The following is a 21,710-nucleotide window of genomic DNA, read 5'->3' as shown; positions in this document are numbered from 1 at the left end:
AAGTCTGAACAAATTCGTCAGAGATGAAATTCAAATGTCGTCATTATAAAATTATTTTAGTTATTACAATCTGTATAATTATCCTACATATAGATGGATAGATAGATATGAATTGTAAAAGCCGGGGATAAGCATAAACACAGCATTTTTGTTTTTTACCTAATAATAATAATTTCCTGCATCTATGGAAAATAATTAAGCGATAAGTCTGAACCCACCATTTCTGTATTTACTAAGTACTTAGCTTAAATAAACAGGAAGAATGGATGTACCCGGTGGCAGAGCCAAAATTTTGACTGTTGAGGACCCAAACTACCATTAGACCATCCACGATAGGAATAGCCCAGCAATAGTCCAGTCATAGCCTAGCCACTGCCACATCATCAGCACTAAAAATCCTTCTACCACATCATCAAAACAAGCAAATAGTCCAGCAATAGCCCAGCCACATAATATCCACATCACTATTAGCAAATATATACAAAATGAAATAATTAACAATCACACAATATACGAAATTTAATTTACGAGACAAATACGGGAAAAGTTTAATAATAATATTAAAATTTAAAAAAGTATAATAATTTTAAAAAATACAATAATAAAAAGGAGTGCCAATTCACTCCTCATCTCCGTCGTCGCCGCCTCCGTCGTTGTCGCCACCATCACCGCCGCCACCGCCGCCGCCGCCGCCGGTCTCCCTCCGTGCCGCCTCCAACTCGTCCTGCAGGCTCATGAGCAAGGTTTGAAGCACGCTCTTCTCCACGGGATCCGTCGCAACCCGTCATTCGGCCATCGTCTTGATCAACTGAGCGCGCGTTTGGGCGCGAGCGAAGAATTTGAGATCCTCGGCGGATTGGCCAAGGGGGGATGCCGACTGGACCTCCTGGGAAGCCCCGGCGTTCCCCCTCGCCTCCCGCTGAGCGCGCTTGCGCCCCATCGGGCGAGGTCGGCCACCGACCAAACGCGGCGTGGGGAACTCCTGCGTCGTCTCGGGGAGGTCGTGGGAACCACCGCTGCTGCCGCTGAAATCGCCGGTGTAGTTCCGTTGTTGCTTCTTCGGCAAGCCAGAGTCGACACCTACTCGGAACTTCTCGGACTCGTTCAGCACAAGATAGCAGTTCCAGTAGGTGAAGTCCTTGTATACCCCCTTCAGTGGGAAGGCTTTCTCAGCTATTCTCCTGCAGTCCTCCTCCGTTTGGCCACTGCTCATCATGCGGAGTGCGTTGGTGTACAAACCCAAAAATCGGGAGACCGCACTCCTGATTCGGTTCCAGGCCTTCCGGCAATCCTCCCCGTTGCGTGGCCTCCCCTCCGGGCAAAATCTCATATAGGCTGCTGCTATCTTGCCCCACATGTTGACGATCCTCTGCTCGTTCGAAACGAGAGGATCGTCGCAAACACTCACCCACGCCTTGCAGAGCGCGACGTTCTCCTCGTCCGTCCACCTCCTCCGTACCTCCTCCTCACCCGGCTGCGACGACTCGCCGACCTTCTTCTTGCCCTTCTTCGCGGGGGCGCCACGTACCCGCTCTGCCCCTCCCCCTTCAACGAGAGTATCCGGAGCTCCGGGAGTATCAAACACCAAGTCATCTAAGGAGAAACTATCAAACCCCAAGGGCGTTTGGGTCGATGTGTGCGATGAACCAGTCGAAAAATCTAAACTGGGGCGATAGACATCCCCCGCCGTCGCCGGGGACCCCCCATAAGTCTACTGTGTAGCCGGTACTACCCCCGGAGTCCCCTGTGTCGGCGGTACCCCCGGGCATCATCTGCATCCCGGGTGCCCATCCCGGTGGTGCCCATCCCGGTACCGCCAGAAACCCCCCCGGCGGACTCCCCCCCGTTGGCATCCCGGAATACATCTACTGCCACGGGTACATGTTGTAGTACCCGGGCATCTGACCCCATCCACTTCCCACGGGGATCGACGGAGTTTGTGACCCGCTACTCCCTGAACTAGGCTCGTTGTTGAGATCCATTTCCCTTGTTGATCTTGTACATAAATTAAGATAGAGAGAGTACTCGTTAAAACAAGTGGTGCGAATGAAAATGACGAGCAAAGCGCGTATATATAGTGTTTCGAAAAAAAAAAAATTCGCGCTAGGCGGTGCGCTGGGCGATCCGGGCGCTGCAATAGCGCCGAGCGGACCGCCCAGCGACCGCCCAGCGCTGCGCGGTTTCTCTCTTCATTCGCCCGCTGGGCGACTGCAATAGACCGCCCAGCGAACCGCCCAGCGCCGGCGCTCGGCTGGGAGTCGGCTGGGCGGCATTGTGGATGGTCTTAAAATGCGTTGAGTGTGTTCAGTGCTAATGATGCGGATATAGTTTGAACATGAGCAATATAAAAGGATTAATTATTGAATGATGAGAAAATTAATTATTGAATAGATTTTTTTAGAGTATAGCACATATTTTACTAATATTATAGTATGATATATTTTCATATTTCTTAGATCAAAAAGTTATTTCTATTATAGATTTTTTATATTAGAGGGAATATTATATATTCCCTCCGTCTCAAAGAATAAGAACTTTGGGTTCGGTACGAGTTTTAATGTAAAATTGGTAAAGTAAGAGAGAGTGTTACGATCCTCCTATATCTTAGGATTCTCCAAATATTTAGTTATCTTTTTATTCCCCATATCTTTTGATTCATAGTATATTTTCATATCTTGTTTTCTTGTTCCCTAAGCTAGTATTCTAGTATTATAAATAGGGCTAGGTTGTTATCTTTTTATTCATTGAATGAAGAAATAATTTACCCACATTACTTGTGCAATACTCCTTATCAAACCTTGAAGACTGCCGACGGAGGAAGTTCTCTGCGCCAGCCACGAATTGAGCCGCCGACCCTAACGTTCGGGGCGCCGGATTGGTGTGTTGCGAGTGTAATCGCAGGATTTCTTTGTTAAGAGAATTGTGCTCTTAACAACTGGTGCTTTCATCCAGAGCTCAACCATGGCCGATCAGCCCCGACGCTTCACGGCGAGTGGCTACCTCGGTGACGGATGGCAGCGGATACGACGAGACGACCCGGAGTCAAGCAGCGCGCTGCGCAATGGATCGGGGGCGCTCGTACCTACTTTGTCAGCGCTCGACAAAATTATGGCAAGATTTGATCAATTGGAATTTAAATTGGATGCGAGGGATAGAAGGGTTGATAGGTTGAAGGCCACACGGCTTCCCAAACCGGATCAACCCTATTTTTCGGACGACGGGGACGTCGATGGGTATCTTTCCCAGGGAGACGTCTGGCCGACCGACGAGGACGGCCCCTCAGTTTTCAATCACGGCAGGCGTGTCCGTTGTAGGGATGTCCGCCGGCGTAGGGGCACGGGTCGTGATTTAAACAGGCGAGAGGCAGGGCTCGCACAGCCTGGCTCTGGCACGATTCCATATCGCGCGCACACTGCTTCGTGGCCTCGCACGAGCTGGGATAGACCAGCAGCTCGCGTCACAACGGAGTTTGATAGGGGTTTTCGGGGGTACCGACAGCCTACATCGTGGGACCCCCCCATCAACCGCCCCTCCGGTTGGGATCCTCCCGGTAACCGACCAATACTGAGCTTCCAGCCCTACGACCCACCACGGTCATGGCATCCCTCTTGTTGGGAACCACCACCTCACCGTGCATCGCAAGGATACTCGGATTATGATCAGCCACCACAGTGTCTGCCTAGTCGTTGGGATACACCCAGGCGACAAACCGATCACTTCCGGCAGCAGCGCAGCCCACGCCCGAGCACACAACCTTGGCGCCCTGAAATCATGGGGTTTGAAGAAAAGATGGTGGATGAAGAATTTTGCTATGAAATCGAATTGATTCCCGGCTGCCATTCTTCAAGCCTGGATCAAGAATCAGATGCTCATCAGGAAAAAAATGATTCCTCGAACTGGATGGGTAGTTTTCTTGAAGAGGCTGATGATTCAAAATCATCTCTAGTAGATGATAATAATCATGATAAGGCTACTTTTGATGATGATGAGTTCACAAAGATGGAATGCCATTCTGTGAAGATGAGTGATGATTCGGACTTGCTTTGGGATGTGGTGGGAGTGACTGATTCATCTTCATCATGTGTTGATAATTGTTCACAGCATAAGTGTTTGGACTCTGATGATGATTATGAAGATGATAGAGTAGATGGTGATGAGAGGCGTTCCTACAACCTCACTGCTGCGGAGTTCCAGCTGGTAAGAGTCCTTGTGCAGCGATTCATGGAGGACAAGCAGTTTGGGGGGCGTAGGAATGATGCCGGCGTCAGGAGCCGGTGCATGATCCGGAGCCTCCTCCAAGTCCCAGCCATCGAGGATGATTTTGTGAAGACGAAGGCGAGAGAGGAAAGGGACGGCGTAGAAATGTTGGTGGGAGTCATAAGTGAAATGATGGTGATCATGTTCCTAATCGCATTTGATCCAGGAGGTGACGTTTCAATGCTTTTGCTATCGTCGATTGTGCCCGAGGTTCCATGGTTCCCACCTTGAGGACAAGGTGGATTTTAACCGTGGGGGAGTTGTTACGATCCTCCTATATCTTAGGATTCTCCAAATATTTAGTTATCTTTTTATTCCCCATATCTTTTGATTCATAGTATATTTTCATATCTTGTTTTCTTGTTCCCTAAGCTAGTATTCTAGTATTATAAATAGGGCTAGGTTGTTATCTTTTTATTCATTGAATGAAGAAATAATTTACCCACATTACTTGTGCAATACTCCTTATCAAACCTTGAAGACTGCCGACGGAGGAAGTTCTCTGCGCCAGCCACGAATTGAGCCGCCGACCCCAACGTTCGGGGCGCCGGATTGGTGTGTTGCGAGTGTAATCGCAGGATTTCTTTGTTAAGAGAATTGTGCTCTTAACAGAGAGGTAGAGAAAAAAAATAGTTAAAGTATTGTTTGTGGAGAATGGGTCTCAGCTCATTAGAGAGAAAAGATTTTCTAAAATTAGAAATTGCATATTCTTGTGGGACGGACTAAAAAGGAAAGAGTGCATATTCTTGTGCGACGGTGTGATTAATATTTTAAAATATTTATCAAATCAAAAAATTATTTTATATTTTGAAATTATAAAAATTATTCTTTATGATTACAAATTATAATGATTTATAATACTAAAAAATCAATATAAGTTACAGAGAAAATCCATAAAACAGAAAACCAACAAAAATTACTAATTTGAAAAAAAAATTTACGTGCATTGCTTTAAGATCAAATTTACTAGTATTATATATTTATAATCTAATTTTATAAAATTACTGATATTATAAACGAATAACACATAAATGAATCCAATATATAAGGAACATGCAAATCTTGCATAATCCTCGACCGGCTGACATTAATTTCATTTTCAACGTCAATAAAGTATCAAAAGAGGCTCCTAATATTTTAAAAATTAATGTTGGGCATTATTTGTTTCTTTAATGCATAGTAATTAGCAAAATGTGAGTTGAGGATTACTATTATGACAAAAATATAATTCCATTAAATGGCCGTTATAAAAGTTAAAAATTTATGGTTTTTGTAGATTTGACAACTAATCTTTTAAACGGTGATTCTGAACCGAGGGATTGCTTATTTTGTGTGTGTGAGCACAAATCTAGTACTCCAGCTGTGATCAATTTTGGGTTTGTCATATTTCATTTGAAATCCTACCCTCCAATTAGAAATTTAGTTTTATCAAATAGTAATAGAAAAACTCTAGTGGGTGTGGGTGTGGGTGTATGTGTGTGTGAGAGAGACAGAAGAGGAGTTGTCCACACTCCAACATCATATATATATGTGTTGAGTGTGAGTAAATTAGGAGAGGCAATGGAGTGAATATTTATGACGTTGGAGGAAAAGCGTGGTTGTGAATTGAGGGCGTGTGTTGGGTAGCAGGAGGAGTAGTGTACGGTCGTGGCGATCGCGTGGTACCTCGCTCTGCCTCTATATAATGTTTCTTGTGTAACTTTGGCTTTGTAGGCTTCCTCTTCTTCACACTCACATGCCCATCGCCCACTACCTTTTACACTTGCTGTGGTCCTTTATTTTTTGTTCTTGTACAAGTATCACATTTTTATGGTTTAGCTTTTTGTTCCTGTCCTCTCAGAGCCTTTCATTTTGCACAGTTATTACCACATCTTTCAAGTTGGTAATTACTTTATTCACTACCCTATTAGGATGTCATTAGATTATAACTAATTACTACTTTTCACAACTTTGGAATCATTCAATTACTTTTGCAGGTGATTCACAGATCTTCAACCAACCCTTTTGTTTTGACGCTATAACTACTAATTCAAAATTTACTTATGTAACACAATAGTGGGAGAATCTACCCACTTTTAGTGAAACATGTGTCTGATGGGGTACGAACTAAACCCTAATGGCAAGCCCAATAACAGTGACGGCCCATCAGCCCAGAGCCCAAGAAAGAGTATCTGTTCGGCACCAAAGAGTTCGGCACGACCAAAGAGTTCGGACTCAGCCTACAGCTCGGTAAAAGCCGACCAGTCAAGCTCTCCTCTCAGATCGGCAAGAGCTGATCGGTAAAGTCCAGCAGTTCGGTCTCAGCATTCGACCGAACTAGGAGTTAGTGGACTCATGAAAGGCCTCCACGACCTCCACTATGCCCACGATCTATTTAGTGGTACGAAGCAGTTATTGAGCAGTTATTGCTCACCCACGATCTTGTTAGTGGGGCTGCAAACCACGATCCTAGTTCAAGGTATAAATAGAACTTAGATCAGATAGAAAAGGGTTAAGCTCTCTAGAGATAAAATCATATAGCAAGTCTGTGTTGTAAGCTGTAATCCCAGATCAAGCAATACAATCTTGCCCTCCCTTCTTCCCGTGGACGTAGATTTACTTCAGTAAATCGAACCACGTAAATTCTTTGTGTCGTAGTCTTTATTCTCTACCAGCATTTACTAACATCAAAAATTCGCGGATTCATCACTGGCGCCGTCTGTGGGAATCAGAGAACAAAATTTGTGATAAAGCGAATTTTTGACCCTTTTTCCACCCCAAAAAAATGCATACCAGATCACATACTACCCGTAATACCGTTCGTGAAAACCATGAGGAAGCCAGTCCAGCCCGCAGGTCCGGAAAACAGCCTCGGGAGACATCTACTTCCAGTTTTCACGATGAAGGAACAAGCCGCTCAAAAGGTCCACACACCGAGTCTTCCCAGCAGCCTGATTTGAATGAGGCTGTCAAGCTGTTCTTGGCTGAGAAGCAGGATGAGTTCTTAGCCTTCCTGCAAAAGAGCCAAGAGCCGAAGACGAAAACGGTGGATTCTCCTTCCTCATCCAGACATGAAAGTCACTACCGCAGTAGTGCCGTGTCTTCCAGGAAGAAGAATCCTCAACCCCGACATGTTCCTGTTCCTCCTCGGTACCGGAATCACAGGAGATCTCCATCTCCTCCATACCGAAGAGATGTCGGGTTCACCATGTACGGAGCATTGAAGACTCCGTTCTCGGACGATATCACCCGAACTCCCCTTCCACAGAACTACCGAACTCCGTCGATGACTTACGACGGGCTCGTGGACCCTCACGATTTCTTGGGGCGCTATCAATATAACATGGCGAACCAGGGTCTCAACGAGGTCCACATGTGCAAGCTGTTTCCCGAGCTGCTCATCGGGAACGCGAGAAGGTGGTTCGATAGCCTCCCCCAGGGCAGCATCAGATCTTACCGAGATCTAATGGATGCCTTCCACAGGAGGTTCTTTCAGAAAGCGGAAGCCCGAATCACTTCGGCTCAGCTGCTTTCCATTCGTCAAGGTCGCGACGAAAAAATCAGCGACTTTATGACAAGATTCCACAAGGAATGCCTGCAAGTAGACGATCTCAACGATCTGCTTGTCATCTCGGCATTCCAAAATGGAATCCTGCCCGGAGCTCTCTACAGGAAGCTCGTTGAGTGCGGTCCGCAGACAGCTCAGGAAATGTGGGACATTGCGGACCAGTACTCCCGGGCCGATGAGGCAGACCGTCGCAAACGGTCGTTAGACAGCTCATCGACCCGAGGAGACAGAAGGAAGCCCGATCATAGCGATCAGGGGCATCCTCGCCGGACTCCATTTGAAAGAATTCAAAGGGCTCCGGTGCAAGACAGATTGGGACCTCGTCTCAATCCCGAGAAGCCGCCCGCTCAGTTCGTACCGCTGAACAAGCCGAGAGCGGAAATTTTCGAACTGCACTCTGACCTATTCGAAAAGCCAAAGCGGATGACGAAATCAGCCGCGCGCCGACCACAGGATAGCTACTGCTCCTACCATCAAGACCACGGTCACGATACTGAGGAGTGCAGAAACTTGGCTGCAGGTATCGATGTTCTTGTGAAGGCAGGGACATTGAAAAAATACCAAAGCAAGCAGCCAAAGAAGAATAAAAAGCAGAGTGGTGCGAACTGCGCTCCTCAGGATCCGAAAAGGCAGCCGGATCCCGAAGACGATGACGAGCCGCAATATGATGGAGTAATCCAGACTATTGACGCGCTCCCTGCCGGGAAGACCAAGTCGTCCCTAAAGTCAGAGCGCAGAGGCTCCAATCGAGAGGAGCCAACGCATAAAAGGCTGAAGCAGGACGAAGTGATTACGTTCTCGGCTGCTGATCCCGTCCCGGCCATCTCTCCTCACCAAGACGCCATTGTCATCCAAGCCGGAGTGGCAAACAAACTGATCCACAGGGTGTTTGTGGATACAGGAGCGTCGGTTAGCATTCTTTTTAAAGAGTGCTTTGACAAACTAGAAGTGGACCCAGCTCGGCTCAGTCCGGCTCCGCTTCCCCTAAAGAGCTTCGCCCAGGAGGACACCCGCCCTGAAGGTATTATCAGCCTTCCGATCACGGTGGGGAAAGCGCCTACTAGCTCCAGTACGATGATTGAGTTTTTCGTGGTGAAAGCTCGGTCCCCGTACAACATCATCCTGGGAAGAGACTGGCTCAACACAGTTCGGGCCGTTTGCTCCACTTATCACCTCACCGTCAAGATCCCTACTAAAGGAGGGATAGCGGTCATCCGAGGTGACCAAAAGAGAGCAAAGGAATGTCTGCAAATTGCGCTTAGAAGTGCCGAGCAGTCAGATCGGCACCACCAAGCATAGCAATCACAGCAGCCGGAGTCAGAGGCGATGACCGAAGTCATACCGGAGCCGAACTCGATGACAGTTCAGCTGTACGAAGACGATCCATCCAGAACGGTTAAGATCGGCTTCGCGGGAACGCCTCTACTTCGGGAAAAAACCATCCAGCTCCTCAAGGAGTATAAAGACGTCTTTGCATGGTCTCCGTTGGACATGACCGGAGTGCCCCCCGAGGTAATCACTCATCGGTTAAATATTGATCCTTCGGTCCGGCCGATAAAACAGAAGCAAAGACTCTTTGCGGCAGAACGAAGTCAAGTCATCCATGACGAAGTCCGTCAATTATTGAAGGCGGATGTGTTATTCGAAGTGAAGTATCCTTCGTGGGTGGCCAATCCTGTCATGATCAAGAAAAAGGAAGGAGGATGGCGGATGTGCATAGATTTCACCGATCTAAATAAGCACTGTCCCAAAGATTGCTATCCCCTTCCGAACATAGATAAAAAAGTAGAAGCTTTGATAGGCTTTGAAATTTTTTGTTTTCTTGATCTGTACAAAGGATACCATCAAGTTTTAATGGATGAGATTGACGCTTCAAAAACGGCCTTCATTACTGATTTCGGCATTTTCGCTTATAAAAAGATGCCATTCGGTTTAAAGAATGCCGGAGCCACTTATCAAAGGATGGTAGACAAGCTTTTTCGGCACCTGATTGGAAAGGAGGTCGAAGTGTATGTTGACGATATAGTCGTCAAAAGCAAAAGCACTTCGGAGTACGAGCACAACCTCAAGTCCACTCTCAACGTGCTCAAGAAAGCCAACCTCAAACTTAATCCCCAAAAGTGTACCTTTTTGGTAGATTCGGGAAAGTTTCTGGGGTGTTGGGTTTCAAAGGACGGACTCAAGGCAAACCCCTCAAAAGTTCAAGTTGTTCAAAACATGGCGATGCCGAAGTCCATACATGACGTGCAAAGGCTAACCGGATGTCTAGCCGCACTGAATCGATTCCTTTCTCAAGCAGCCGAAAAGCAACTGCCGTTCTTCACGGTGTTGAAAAAGGCACCAAAGTTCGAGTGGGGAGCCGAGCAGAAAAAGGCCTTTGACGAGCTCAAAAGTTATCTAGCCGAGCTTCCTATTCTCTCTGCTCCAACCGAAGCCGAAGTAATATTCTTATACTTAGCGGCATCGGATCAAACCATCAGCGCGGTGCTTGTACGAGAAGAAGGCCTAAAGCAGCTTCCCATCTACTTTACAAGCCGAGCATTAAGAGGTCCAGAAACCAGGTATCAACCTCTGGAAAAGATTGCTCTGGCATTAGTAAATGCAGCAAGGAGACTGCGGCCATACTTCTATGCTCACAAGGTATGCGTCTTAACTGATCTGCCACTTCGGCAAGTGTTGACCAAACCAGAAGCATCAGGCAGAATCGCCAAGTGGGCTATAGAGTTGGGAGAGCACACAATTGAATATCTACCTCGGAAAGCCATCAAGGGACAAGCCTTGGCAGATTTTCTTGCAGAAGCGAAGTTCGATCAAGCAATTCCTGTTATTGCCGAACAGAAGAATTCTGCCAGTGCCGAACTAGCACAGCCCTTGGAATCCGAAGTAGAGCCGCCGGACTGCTGGAGCGGGTTCGTAGATGGAGCTTCGAACAAGATGGGAAGTGGAGCTGGTATTTTACTTGTCGCTCCCGACGGACACGAGGTAGCCTACTCACTTCGGTTCCTATTCCCCACTACTAATAATGAAGCCGAGTACGAAGCCCTCCTGGCCGGACTCCAGTTAGCGCAAAGTCTGCTCGTCAAATCTCTCAAAGTCCATTGTGATTCACAAGTCATAGTAAATCACATGTTGGGTACAAGTGAAGCCCGTGACGAGAGAATGAAGAAGTATTTGGACAAAGCGCAAAGCATCAGCCGAAGTTTCTCCTATTTTCGGATAATCCGCATTCCCAGAGCGGAAAATAGCCGAGCAGATACCTTAAGTAAGTTGGCCTCAGATCCGAGCTCAAAGGCGGAAGAATTAATGCACCGAAGCATTGATGAAGCCGAGGTACACTCAGTATCCAGCTCGCCGAACTGGATGACGCCGATCTTGCAGTATCTGGATCAAGGACAATTGCCCGAGGATAAGAGAGAAGCTCGGAATATCACGTGCCGAGCACTTCGGTACGAACTTCATGAAGGAGTCCTCTTTAGAAAGTCTTACCTTCAGCCGTTATTGCGGTGCGTAGGACCAGAAGAGACGGACTACATCCTCAGAGAAGTTCATGAAGGATCGTGCGGTAGCCACATCGGAGCCAGAGCTTTAGCTAAAAAAGTACTGAGATGGGGATATTATTGGCCAACCATGGTACAAGAGGCAGTGCAGCTCGTCAAGAAGTGTACGAAGTGCCAAATTCATGCAAATGTCCCAAGGATGCCGCAGACCGATCTATACACTATGCAAAGCCCTTGGCCTTTCATGCAATGGGGCATAGACATAGTGGGACCACTTCCTCAAGCTCCTCGGCAAATGAAATTCCTTATCGTTGCCGTGGACTACTTCACGAAGTGGGTGGAGGCTGAGCCATTAGCTACGATAACGAGCTCAAAGGCATTGGACTTCGTCTGGAAGAACATAGTGTGCCGATTTGGCATACCCCACATCCTCATCTCGGATAACGGGACTCAGTTCACCGACAAGACGTTCAAGAATTGGTGCCAAGAGCTGAACATTCAACAGCGGTTCACTTCGGTCTCCCATCCCCAAGCAAACGGACAAACGGAAGTAACGAACCGGATTCTGGTGAAAGGGTTAAAAGCTCGGTTAGAACAAGCCAAAGGACAATGGGTAGAAAATCTCCCTCAAGTCCTATGGTCCTACCGAACTACACCCAAAACCTCCAACGGTGAAACTCCGTATAGTCTGGTGTACGGCACTGAAGCCGTAATTCCGGTGGAGATCGGCGTACCCAGTCCCCGAACTCTAAATTTCTCCTCAGAAATGAATGACGACGGACTGAGAGCAGAACTAGATCTCGCCGAAGAAAGAAGAGAATTGGCGTGCATAAAAGCAGCCAAGTATAAGGAGCAAGCAGCCCGGTATTATAACCAAAGGGTGAAAAAGCTTCAATTTCAAGTGGGAGATCTCGTCTTGAGAAACAACGAAGTAAGCCGAGCAGAAAAGCTGGGCAAACTCGAACCCACATGGGAGGGTCCATATCGGGTGTCAGAAGTCCTCGGCAAAGGGTCTTATAAATTGACTCACATGTCAGGAGAACAAGTACCCCGAACATGGCACGTCTCCAACCTCAAGAAGTTCCACTTGTAAGAGACAAAAGTCCGGTCAGTCCGTCTCGTGTCTAGTTCGGTCATAGGGGTATATGTTTTTATTTGTTTGTTTCTTACTTGTACCTTTTACTTGTCGTTTTTTAAAAAAATGTTTAAAGTTTTTTTCCTTCATCTTTTTCATTTTTTCTCTATGTGTTTTGTCTCTATGTGCTTGTCGTCTCTTACAAATGGTACCAAGGTATATCGTTCTTTAAAGACTGATCCCCTTTTTAGATCGATTATTAAAGACGATTGTGAGTCCAAGCTTCTCAGGAAGATACAAGACCACAATTCGGCTTAAGAAATAAGCACTTCGTCTGAAACGAACTGCAATAAGGGAAAGTCCGATCCACGCGATAAACCTCGCCGAATTAGGACGACCAAGTTCGGTCAAAGAAGTTTACCTCATAAGACCGGAGACGACCATGTCTAGTCAAAGAGGTTTACTGCATAAGACCACTTCGGTTAACTGGGAAAGTCCGATCCACGCGATAAAACTCGCCGAATTAGGACAAGGGAAAGTTCGATCCCGGCGACAAAAATCGCCGAATTAGAACACAAACCAAGTCCGGTCAAAGATGTTTATTTCATCAGACCAAAGACGAGTCCGGTCAAAGATGTTTATTTCATCAGACCAAAGACGAGTCCGGTCAAAGATGTTTATTTCATCAGACCAAAGACGAGTCCGGTTAAAGATGTTTATTTCATCAGACCAAAGACGAGTCCGGTCAAAGATGTTTATTTCATCAGACCAAAGACGAGTCCGGTCAAAGATGTTTATTTCATCAGACCAAAGACGAGTCCGGTCAAAGATGTTTATTTCATCAGACCAAGGACCAAGTCCGGTCAAAGAAGTTTACTTCACAAGACCAAGGACCAAGTCCGGTCAAAGAAGTTTACTTCATAAGACCGAGGACAAGTACGATGAAATTTTTTCGCTAAGCTGTAAATACAGTGTTAGAAGCGAAAACAAAATTTCATTTTTCAAATCTTGTTCGGCATACAACTCCGCTACCCTACAAAATGGCGTTACGCTATTACAAAGGACTATTCTACTGTCCAGGGTTGATGAAGTTAAGCCACCTATCTACAAAATCCTCTGGAAGCCGAGTTCGGTTGTTCCGAGCAGATGAAGAATAAGCCGGTCGACGAGATGCTATCCTCGACCCAACACCTCTTCCGCGAGCCCCGGAAGCTCTAACCCCTCGGCGATGAAGAGTCTCTGCAATAAGCATCTGCTGATCTTGCTCGCTCATAGTCACAACTCCTCGGCGAATTTCAGTCCGTCCCTGTCTTGACGATTCCGGTTGCTCCTGAGCCCGTTCTCGTCTTGACGTTTCCGGCTGTTCCGGAGTTCGTTGTTGACTTGGAGTAGGATTTTGAACAAGGGAACCAGAGGCTTGATCTGGAGTGCGAGCATCTGTTGGCGGGAAATGCCTAAGGAATCTCTCGATTGAGGGACGCCGGGAAAGAATGATGTCGTACCGAGAAGCCCAGCGCCGTAATGATTTCACAACTTGTTGGCAAGCCGAGCTCTCCAGCGCATTGTTCCTCCGGAGTACATGATATTCCTCCCACAGTTCGTCAACTCGACTCTGAACATCTGATATGGTCACTCCCCCGCGCACACGGATGTAATCCTCGTACGCAGTCCTCTCAGCAATGGTCGTATTCAGCTCGGCCTCCAGATCCTTCTTATCGGACTCTAAGTCCTTATTATCGGCCTCCAGCTTCACTAAACGAGCCAGAAGCTCGTCATTCTTCGTCTGATCGGCTATAGCTCTTTTCTCAGCTTCGTCTAAAGCCGAAGAGTACAGCCGTTTCCAGTGAAGTATCTCCATCTCCTTGAGTACAAAGCAGCTATATTAGTTCGGCAGCTGTACCGAGCAGATAGTAAAATACAACAGGAATAAAGGCGAGTACGAAAAGCTATACGAAGACAAGTGTGGAGAATTTTTCATTCACAAGGAAAATTTTTTACACTAGGAGGGCTTCAAGGCCATTTTACAAGGAAGAAACTAGACTAAGAGAAGGGAGACGAAATCATACTCCGCCAGCTTCGTCTCCGGCTCCTGGGTCTGGTTCAGCTTCTTTCTCCTGAGCTACCTCAGCCTCGGCCTCGCATCCTGCCGGCCTCGCCTCCGCCTCCTGATCGGCTTCCTTCTCCGGATGCCCGGCCCGCTCGACTTCGGCCTCCAGCTCCAACGGCTCGGCCTCACCCTCTCCGTTGTAAGTCGAAGCGGGAGAAACGGGTCCCACGGAGGCAAAGATAGCCTCCAGGTTCTCGTCCCGATCAGCTCGACAACTCCGGACTCGGTCTGCAGAAAGCAGGACCGAGGATGAAGCGAGCTCCTCAAGGAGCGGCAGATTCTGAAGCCGAGCTGCTATCTCTCGGCTGTACAGAGGCAGCACGACGTCGGCCCCCTGCTCGCCCTTATCGGTAATTAGCCTTACCAGACTACCGACAAAGGCCGAGAACTGGCTGCTCAAAAAGAGTTTCTCCGTGTAAACACGGAGAGCCTCCCCCTGGGCAGCCACGGCGGCAGCCTCCTTCTGAGCCTCCCGGTGCTTCGTCTGCTCTTGCAGGATGATGAGCTGGTTTTTGGCTGACCGGGCTTCATCCTGAGCCGAGATCCTAGCAGCTCGGGCCCTCTCAAATTTGGCCTCAGCCTGTTCGGCCAGACTACGAGCAAGATGCAACTTCTTCTGCATCTCCTCGTAGTCGTGGGATGCTTTGGAGAGCTCCACGGAGACGAGCTTGGCTCTCTGAAGATGAACAAGGAAAAAACTCAACAGAATGGCCATCAAAAAATGTGGAAAAGAAGCCAAGTCAGAAAGCTTACCTCCACAAAATTCGTCGGCCATTGAAAAGGCTCAGGGACGTGTTCCGGGATGTCTGCAACCACCTCGGAGATGACCAGGTCTTTCCCCGGCACTCTTGGGGACTCATGAAATTTCCCCTTCCCTTTAGCCGAACACGACTCCGGCACTTTCGGATCCGAAGAAGAGGTTTTTTGCCTCTTCGGATTCTTCTCGGCTTCAGACGCCGAGCTAGGGGCTCTCTGCCTCTCCGGCTCCACAAGCTCGGAGGACTTTCGGATAGCCTTATTCAGCATGTACACTGCCAAAAAGCAAGAAAGCAAAGTCAGATTTTCTTCGTTAAAGCAGTAGAGCATAAAGATAAAGAGAAATCCTCACCCTCGGCCTCTTCGTCCGAAGACGAGATGTCGAACACGACGTCGCCCTTGACGAGCTCAGACTCCGTGTATTGTTTCCTAACTATGGGAATCTTGTTGAGCTCGCCATCGAGCTCGTCCAACGGTTCAGGCCGAGGATGACGGATAACGGACTTCGGCCCTCTCCAGGGAAAACTAGGAGCCGCGGTCCTATCATAGTAGAAGAAGCGGTTTTGCCACTTCGGCCACTTCGTTTTACAAAAGGCCCTAAAGGGCTGTACAGGGATCAAGTAAAACCAAGACCCCTTCCTCTTAAATTGAAAGAATTTAAGGATCGCCTTCAAAGACAAATCCCTTCCTAACCTACGGAGTTCGGCAGCGAAGGCCGACAAGTGCCTCCAAGAGTTCGGAGTCACCTGGCCTAAAGGAAGCTGAAAAAAATCTAGTAAATCTATAAAGGCAGAAGGGAGGGGGAAACGAAGCCCGCATTCTAAGCAGGCCTCGTACACGGTGGCGTAACCCTCCGGCGGGGAGTCAGCCCTATGATCACCGTCAGGTACCACCGCCTTCCCCCCAGGAAAAAAGTATTTTTCGGGTAGGGATATCACAGTATCCTTACTCAAAATACTATGGAAATACTCTACGGTCTTCTCCCCGGACTCTTTCCGGCCAGAAGACCCCTTACCGCCTCTCCTACCGCTACCCGACTCCGAAGAAGAAATAGAAGCCATTTTTCTTACTTTTTGAAGGTGAAGAAAGTCTGAGGAAGCTCTTGAAAGCGGAAGAAAATTTCTCGAGAAAGAGAGAGTATAGAAGACGCAACAGCAAAAGTGTTCAAATGAGGAAGAAAGAGCATATTTATCAGATTCAGGAAAGATTTCGAAATCGTTGCGCTGTTTCGAATCCCACCTTTTCAGGATTCAACGGCCGGATTTTACTGTCGCATTTAATGCAGGCACGCGCAAGGCACGTCCCCTGACGTCAGCCTCCCCCTTACCGTTATCCAGAATGCCGAAGTGACTCACCTCGCCGAAGTGATTCACTTCGCTTTTCGGGGGGGGTAGTGATGGGGTACGAACTAAACCCTAATGGCAAGCCCAATAACAGTGACGGCCCATCAGCCCAGAGCCCAAGAAAGAGTATCTGTTCGGCACCAAAGAGTTCGGCACGACCAAAGAGTTCGGACTCAGCCTACAGCTCGGTAAAAGCCGACCAGTCAAGCTCTCCTCTCAGATCGGCAAGAGCTGATCGGTAAAGTCCAGCAGTTCGGTCTCAGCATTCGACCGAACTAGGAGTTAGTGGACTCATGAAAGGCCTCCACGACCTCCACTATGCCCACGATCTATTTAGTGGTACGAAGCAGTTATTGAGCAGTTATTGCTCACCCACGATCTTGTTAGTGGGGCTGCAAACCACGATCCTAGTTCAAGGTATAAATAGAACTTAGATCAGATAGAAAAGGGTTAAGCTCTCTAGAGATAAAATCATATAGCAAGTCTGTGTTGTAAGCTGTAATCCCAGATCAAGCAATACAATCTTGCCCTCCCTTCTTCCCGTGGACGTAGATTTACTTCAGTAAATCGAACCACGTAAATTCTTTGTGTCGTAGTCTTTATTCTCTACCAGCATTTACTAACATCAAAAATTCGCGGATTCATCAGTGTCATTATTCATAAATCCACATTTTATAATAACATGTAGTTGTATAAGTTATGCAAATTCACTAAAACACACCTAATGTCTACAAAAGTTTTTTTTAGAGTGTCCACAATGGGGGAGCCGGGCCCGCGGCTCGGTGGGCGGCCCCCCATTGCAGAGAGCTGAGAGCCGGGGCGCAGGGCCGAGAGCCGAGGGCGAGCCGCGGCCATCCATTGCAGCGGGCCGCGTAAATAAATTTTTTTTTTAATTTCGAATTTTTTTATAAATTTGCACTTCTATTTCCATTTTTTTTCACTTATTTCTACACTTCCAATCCCTTCATTTTACACTTCCAAACCCTACAAAAAATACAAGGTGGAGATGGTAATTCCCCGGGGTATGGAGACTCGGGATACGACAACTTCCCCAATCAGATGTGGGCGGCCCACCGGGGGTGGGCGAGGCGGAGACGGAGAGCCGAAAACCGGCGGTGGCCGAGGCGGTGGTGATCGGCGGGGCGAGAAGTACAACGACGACGAATCCCTCGCTGTTGCGCGGGCTTGGGAGGCGGTCACGACGAATCCGGTCATCGACACGGATCAGACCGACTTTTGCTTCTAGAGGCGCGTCCTGACGGTGTACAACGACTTCAAACCAGAAGGCAATGCCGGACGTGATGAAGGCCAGATCCGGAAGAAGTTCGGCCGGATCAGTAGAGCTTTGAAGAGGTTCAGGAGCATTTACGAGAAACAGCTCCAGAATGCCGAAAGCGGCCGCAGCGAAGCCGACGTACGGGCGTTATCGTATCAGTTGTTTAATACTGAACGTTGGCCCAAGTTCACCTACTGGAATGAATACATGCTTCTCCGAGACTCCCCTCAATTCAAGGTGATCTGCGATGATGAGACCGGTCCTACTGGGAAGCGGACAAAAATCGGGGCCGACGGCACCTACAGCAGTGGTAGCGACTCACGTGCATTCGACCTGAATGATGATATGAGGGATGAGCCCCCCTCGACAATGTCGAGGCGCCAGCGCCCGCAGGGCGAACAAGCCGCCATCCGGGAAGCTAGAACCGCTTCCCAAGTCTCTCGGGCGAGCGCGGCGGCACCGCGCCCTTCACTGACCGCGGTGTTGACTCAAACACTGGAGGTGCAGATGATGAAGCAACTTGCGGATAACTTGTCCTTGTACGAGAAGTCGACGGACCCTATCACCAAGATGATGTACTACGACCTCATTCTTAGATTGAGGTCGAAGTTGGGCTTCTCCGTTCGGTCGGAGACGGGAGAAGCTAGCGCCAGTGGGGCCGGTGTCGGCGGCAGTGGAGGAGGTGAAGAAGATGTGCCGGATTCCGATGACGCCACCGAGTAGGTAGCGGTGGCGTTTTTTATCTTTTTATGTTGTGTTTTTTAAAAATTTTCGTTGTAGAATTTTCCCCTATCAAAAGTACGATGAAAATTTATCTCTAATTTGTAACTTTATTAAATTATGTTTATTTCCCAAATTATTAGTCTACTAAAATTTAATATAGTTAAATTAAAAATAACATTAAAAAAAGCAAATAAATTAAATTTTTTTTAGAGGGCCACATTTGGTGGCCCTTGTTATTTTTGTTAATTTTGTTACTTTTACCATTGCGGAGGGCCACATAAGAGCCACGAATGGTGGCCGGGCCACATTTGGTGGCCTTCAAGGGCCACCATTATGGACACCATTACACAAACAGAAGTTCCGAGCAAAATTTAATGGGAATTCAGATTTAGCCAGTGGATGAATAATTTTGGTTAGATCTTTCATTTGTTCACCCCTTCCAACGGTAACTTAAGCAGTAAAAATAGGATAACGGTTATGAAATTGCATCCCATAATATTAAAATCCATTGGATGATGTATCCATTTCATTAGTGTTACTGTTGCCGTTCAACATAAACAATATCTAGATTCGTACTATATATATTTAAATTATCAAATGTGATATTCGATTTTATGGACTGGGTGTATATTTTTGAACTATCGATTTTTCGAAATTGAAAATTGTGATTTTGGATACTTTTACATCATTATTTAAATGTTAGGTTTTAAATATTGAGCCTTGATTTTGTTATTATGCTTCCAATGTTCAATATTTTTTTACCCTTTTAAGCCAATGATATGGCCAATGCCAACCATGATTGACATAAAATATTATAGATTTAGTTTCCACAAATATCATTTTTTTTCCCACTCCTAGCTAGTTTGACTGGATAACGAGGAGTACGTATATATTACGCTGACTCCCCCGAGTCCATAGTTAATAGTGGTCTCACAAAAATGTTACTATTGAAAATAATTGACAGCACATAGTTTGAGCCAGATTCAAAGGCTGACATGAATTTGATTTGATTTGATTAAACAAAATTAGTGTTAATCTTTATTTGTAAGAGTCCATAAAATGAGTGAAACGGGGTCCGACAAAACCCATGCACTAACACAATAGACGTGGAGTGGGCATGATTACTTTTCATTTTTGGATTTTGATTCGTAACAAGAATAATGTGTTTGTAATCTTTATTACTTTTCCACGGGTTTTATTCAATGAACTTTCTTGATCAATTCCCCCTGATTATGAGCATCATCACTTTCACTTGCAAACAAAATTGTGATATAATCGTATGGATGAATTGTGATAAGATTGGAGCACGTGGTGCCCCCACTAAAGTGAGAGGAAACCACGCGGTGTCTCATTTTCGGTTCTGAAAAATCTCTTTTAGACTTTTAGTAGCTAATACTAGTATCAAATTGTAAATAATTTTGAGCATTCACGATAATTAATGGGTGGGGCACACCAAATTTGGGTTTGCAATGTGGAAGAACGGTGAAGCAGCAAAGAATGATTTATGAATAGTCAACCTAAATGATTAAGGTTATATGTAAGGTTATTGTTGATAGATGGAATACCAACGTAAAAAAAATAAAAAATAAAAAGATTGTCTAAAAAAAGAGTTTTTAAAAATAAATAAAATAAAGCATAAATTATTAAAAAAAAGAAAGACTTAATTGGGTTCTAAATCGGAGCAATGTAAAATGTAGAAAAAAAAGTGATACTATAATTATGCGCACATAAAATATAAAATAAAAAAATCAATGTAAAATGTAGGAAAAAAATTTAGTAATTCTGTTATTGTAAAGTATAATTTTTATAAGAATCAAACTCTAAGTCTAACCGTAAATAAGGAAAAATAAAGTTGTTAGAAGAATCAGTAAAAGAAATAAATAAACACTAAACTATGGTGTTGCTGGAAATCAAACTCCCCACCTATCACTGTAAAGGCTGCTAAGGAAGCCAACTGTGCTACTGAACTACTCTTTATATTCATGAAAAATAGCACTATTCCATTTTTATCCCTTGTTTTGAAAAAATGATAATAAATAGTTAAAGTGGATAGAAAGAAAAGTAAGAGAGAAATAAAAATAGAATAGCCATATTTTTCGTGGACGGATGAAGTATTTAGCATTATCATTAATATGGATTATATATAGGCATTCATAAAATAGTTGGGGGTTCCATGGGTCCCCCATGACCCTCTTTAGGTCCGCCATGCCACTGCCCATATCACCCATAAAAAATAATCTCAAATGAGTCACATTTTAATATAAAATTAATAAAGTATAATTAAGAAAAATATAAAGTGAGTAAAATCTGAGAAATCGATAAAAATACATGAATAAAACGTAGATTATAGAATGATAAAAGTGAGTAATATATTGAGAGTAACTTTTCATTTTAGTATAAGACAAATTTTAGTGAATAGACGAAAAAGAAAAGATCAGATTATTTTTTTCGGACGGAGAGATTATTAGAAAATTCCATATTGATATAAACGTAATAGTCACGTAATTAAACTATATCATTGTGATTTTTTTCGCATTATAATATTCTTTTGTAGGAAAATAATATGTTACTCCTTACATATCTTACATAACATTATCCTTATTTGATATATGTTTATCGTTATTTATTTTATTTTATATATTTAATTCAATTCTAAAATATTAAAAATATTCAATATTCCATAAAAATAGACATTTGGAACGGCACAAATTTTAATGAACAATTAGTAATGTAAGAGTAATATATAAACAAAAAATAATTGAATTATTGTCGTTGGATAATGAGGTCCACCTCATTAGAAAGAAGAAAGTTACCAAAAATAGAAGATGCTATTTTTATGGGACGGAACAAAATGAAAATATTGATATTTTTATGGGACAAATGTAGTGTCTTTTTATTTTACAAAATTATAAGTCAAAGCTCAATTTATTATTTAACTTATTTATTTACAATTATATGGAAAACTTTAATTATTTTTCTTATATAGTACAGTTTAATGTCGACATAATTTCTGCATTTGGCACTCACGAAAACGATATCTTCCTTAAGCATGTATACCTCGTTTCTTAATTCATAGTATTAGTATATAGATTTAGAGGACCACTGACTTGATTCTGCTTCAGTAATACT

This window comes from Salvia splendens, chromosome 3, assembly GCF_004379255.2.
Source record: "Salvia splendens isolate huo1 chromosome 3, SspV2, whole genome shotgun sequence".
Classification (NCBI taxonomy): domain Eukaryota; kingdom Viridiplantae; phylum Streptophyta; class Magnoliopsida; order Lamiales; family Lamiaceae; genus Salvia; species Salvia splendens.
The sequence above is the reverse complement of the archived record's forward strand: the minus strand, read 5'-3'. Positions refer to the sequence as shown.